The sequence below is a fragment of the Myodes glareolus genome, chromosome 27, assembly GCF_982192425.1.
Source record: "Myodes glareolus chromosome 27, mMyoGla1.1, whole genome shotgun sequence".
In the NCBI taxonomy this organism is placed as follows: Eukaryota; Metazoa; Chordata; class Mammalia; order Rodentia; family Cricetidae; genus Myodes; species Myodes glareolus.
This window is the reverse complement of record NC_142052.1, coordinates 32,132,294-32,137,207: the sequence shown is the minus strand read 5'-3', so window position 1 is coordinate 32,137,207 and position 4,914 is coordinate 32,132,294.

Here is a 4,914-nt window from a genome sequence, read left to right as displayed (position 1 = left end):
TACCTTGTGTGTATTCAAAGAAACATCTTCATTTATCTTTTATAGATGTAATAAAGTAGGATAATCAGCAATCAACTGTGTATGACATCATAACTTGATGTTATTTTTTTAAATTTTTAATTGATCTTTATTGAGCTCTACATTTTTCTCTGTTCCCCTCCCTGCCTCTCCCTTCCACTTCAACCCACTCCCAAGGTCCTTATACTCCCAATTTACTCAGGAGATCTTGTCTTTTTCTAATTCCCATGTATATTAGAACTTTGTTTGTCTCTTTAGTGTCCTCACTGCTGTCTAAGTTCTCTGGGACTGTGATTTTTAGGCTGGTTTTCTTTGCTTTATGATTAAAACCCATTTATGACTGAGTACATGTGATAATTGTCTTTCTGTGTCTGGGTTACCTCAATCAAAAGGATGTTTTCCAGCTCCATCCATTTTCCTGCAAAATTCAAGCTGCAATCAAGGTTAGGATTCTAGTCTTGCACAGAACAGTCCTTTCCCACTGAGTCATCTCACTGGTGCTCAAATCCAATTAGAAGAAATATTACAACAGTAAATTCTTGTTTTCTTTTCAAATTGGAAATGTAATTTCATACAGGAATAGAGGAACATGGGATAATTTGAATAGTCAGTCCTCTTTACATGTGAAAATATTCTTACCAGCACAGATTTTTTTAAATTTTTACATTCATAGAACAAGACATGTGTTTGTAATACATTCTCAGAACCAAAATTACATGCCAAAGAATTCCATCCTTTAGTAAAGTTCATTGCTGCTAAATCTGATAACCTGGCTTCTATATCTTGTTTACCCTAATACTCTTACAAATTTTATCATATTTGTTCACTTCAGCATTACTGATACACACTCATACATCAGCTCATTCACAAATAATTTTTAATCCCAAAGAAGTGTCTTTGAGGTTATTTGAAGCCAAATGACTCCCTAGGTTTAAGCATTAAAACTCACAAAGTGGAAGTAAATCATAGACACCTGTTAGTTTTCCTAACTGTGCTACATACACAGCATGGCACATGTGTATTCACAAAAACACACTACAAACATTTTTAAATGGATGGAATTGACAGTGCAGTAAAAATAACCCATTATTGTGAACATATGAAATGACTTGGCGATTTAAATTATAGAATTTCAAGAAACATTGTTATTTATCAAAACAATGATGTTTCCTTTTAACTCTTTCATTATGTTTGTATGACTCAACAATAAGTCCCTTAAAAACACACATTTCAACTCAACTTAGAGGTACATGGTTATAATCACAGAACAGGGGAGTGTGAGTGGCTTTGATATTAGTGAGTTTGAGACCATGTAGCCTTGAGACTGACCCCTAAGTGAAATATGTGTATGTGAAGGCCAGAGGTTGATAGGAAGTGTCTTTCTCAATCTCCCTCTGCGATTTATCTACCTACCTAGCTATGTACCAATCAATCTATCTTTCTATTTTTTTTGAGACAGTATCTCAGAGTGGAGCTCTCTAATTCTCCTACTCTAGCTAATCAATAAATCCCAGGAATCTTCTTGTCTGCTTCTACCCCTTACCTGGAATTACAGCATAGGCATCCAGAACCTGACATTTTATGTGGGTGCTGGGAATTCAAACTCAGGTATCTAATTCTTGCACACAGGACTTTAACATCCCCCCATGGCCCACTGCCATCTCCTCAAAAGCAGGTTATGAAAACAGTATGAACAGATGGATAGATGTTAGATAAACAGATTGATATATGATGAGACAGAATGGCTATCAATTGTGAAGTCTTGGTTTGGTGTTTAGGAGTTCATTGCCATTGTTAGAGTTTGAAAATGGAATGATCCCACAGTTCATATGCTATTGACTTGTTTCCCAGATGGTGGCACCATTTGGGGTTAGTGTGATCTTTAGAGTATAGTTGGAGGAAGTAGGTCACTGAAGATGTGCCTTGTAAGTTATGTATTTCCCTGGCCTTTCCTGTATTCCTTCTCTCTGTGTTCTAGTCCCTATGTCATAAAGAAGCTTCTCAGTAACCTTTCCAGTCATTGTGAATTTCTGCCTAATGACACAGGACTAAACAACTGTGAACAGTTCCCAGAAGAACCCCACACCTATACTGGACCTTCTGCAAGAATAATCAATTGATTATTCTTCTGTGATTGTGGAGAGGTTTGGATGATATAGGTTCAGAGCATAATTATAGTTTATCTTAGATTATCTTTAACCCCTTTAATAGCCATTTGTCTTAGGGTTCTATTTTCTGTACTTTTTGTACTCCAAAATTTAGTAATCAAAGTTAGTACACTTAGTTAAAAGCATGACTGTATTCACATAGTGAAGTTATTCATGTTTCTTCTTTCTGCATTTCTATTATGACTGCCAAATTGCTTGAAATGTAACTTTGATTTTACTTTTACTTGTGCCATTTTGTTTTCTATTGTGATACCAACCACAATGTTCTGAGGAACTTGAGGAGGAAAGGACTTATTTGACTTACATTTTCCAGTCACAACCCATCATTGAAGAAGTCGCAGCAGGAACTTAAGAAAAGGAATGTTGCTTAGTGCCTTACTTCTCATTTCTTGCTAGCCTGCCCAGGGAATTCATAATGCACAGTGGTCTGGGTGCTCCAACTTAAATCATTAATCATAAAATATCCCTTATAGACTTTTCTCCATTGAGATTTACTATTTCCAGATGTCAATAAGTTATATCACAGTGGTGAAAAACTAAATGACACATTATTGGGCAGAACCACTCTTCACTCCTAATTCTCCAAGCTGTGTTCTGTTTTGGGGAATTCAAAGATGAATCCAACATAGTCACTGAAGACAGAAAGATGAAAATTCAGGACGAAGCCAAGGTGGACCAGGTGATTTCTGTTGCTGTGAATCACAGTGACTGCCTTGCTGAAGATATGGTTTGATGCCTTTATATCAGGCATAGACACTTTCCTGGACAACATTTTGAAATGTCAGTACATTTGAACATGTCACTATGATAGAGTACACAGTGTTCAAAAATCACAGCTACAAATAATCACAGATAGCTTTGTATCCTACAAAGGTGTAACTGTGCAGAAGAAGGTAGATTAGTCCTCTCCAAAGTAACACTGGTTGAGATTCAGGTAGAGGAAAGCAAACACCCTCACTAGTCCCTTCTACTCATGGATGCTGAATTCTGTTCTACAACCTATACTGAGCAACAAGCTTTTATTTATTTTTGGTAAGGTCAGGAAATTCCCTGGAATTCAAATCATATGAGGCTTCCTATTCCTATGAGAAACACTGATGAATGTCAGAGAGCTTGCTTCTTAGCAGGACATCTGTATGATTATGAAGATCACCAAAAGCAATGTTTAAATACCACAGTCTAATTGAGCTTCTTGGAAGTAGTCCCTGGAACGCAACATAAATTGCCATAGCAAGAGAAATCATCCAGAGTCAGCACCCATGGAAAGTATTTGAATTTCTTGATGTGGAAATGTATGGAGGAACCAGGTATAACACCTCTGTTTCTGGCTGGACCTGCCATGGATGGTTCTACACCAAGGAAAAAGATTGTCAGAGAAACTAATGATATAATAGAAAAAATTAATGACAAATACAATAAAGTCATAATATGACTCTTAGAAGTTGGGGTATAATTATGGTTATCAGAAGATTGGGAGTGGTCATCAGGAAGTAGATAGAAGGTGGTTATAAGGAATATTTTTTGAAAAAGGAAGCTAGAATTAATATAGAAACATCACGCTTAACAATAGCCACAAATAATATAAAATATTGTGGAATAACTAACTAAAGAAGTGGAAGGCCTGTATTACAAGAACATTAAATCTTGGAAGAAATAATTGAAGAAGACACCAGAGAATGGGAAGATGTCCCATGCCTTTGTTAGGTAGAGATCAACATAGTAAAAATGACAAACTTTCCAAAAGCCATCTACAGATTCAATATCATTCCTATGTAAATATCAGAAAAATTCTTCACAGAGCTCAAAAAAAATACTCAACTTCATATAGAAAAGCAAAACAAACAAACAAACAAACAAACAAAAAACCACCCAGGATAGCCAAAACAATCCTGTACAAAAATAATTTCTGGAGGCATCACATTCCCTTATTTCAAACTCTACTACAGAGCTAAGGTACTGAAAACAGCCTGGTATTGGCACAAAAACAGACAGGAGGAGCAATGGAACTGATTCTAATACTCGGATATCAATTGACTCACCTACAACATCTGGGTTTTGTCAAAGAACCAGAAAATATAAAATGGAGAAAGAAAGCATATTTAACAAATGGGGCTGGCATAACTGAACATCAACAAGGGGGAAGAATGTAAATAGTTTCATGCTGTGGGAGTTCCTTCAGCTCCTTCAGCCAATCGCCGCTGAGTTACCAGCCCATTGGGGCGTGGTCTCTCCCTTTAAAAAAAGCAGCGGCTGTCCTCCACTCTTTCTTTGTCTTCCGGCTCCGTTTCCGGCCCCTGGACTCCTTTCCTGTTCGCGCGGAGGGGCTGTTGTCTGGGACGGTAATCTGTAAGTTTTTTCCCCTTTGAATAAATAACCATTCTATTAATCATAATTCCAAACTGGTGTGGGATTGTCTGTGACTTACGCCTTCAGTTTCATATCTATCATCATGAACAAAACTCAAGTCCAAATGGATCAAAGATCACAACATAAAGCCAACCACACAGAACCACATTAAAGAGAATGTGGGAAGTACACTTGAACACATTGACACAGGAGACCACATTCAAATTATGACCCGAGTAGCACAGACACTGAGAGAAATAATAAATGAGACCTGAAACAAAAGTTTCTGTAAACCAAAAGACATGATCAACAACACAAAAAGGAGGACTTTAGTATGGGAAAAGATCTTCACCTACGCCACATCGGACAGAGGACTAATCTT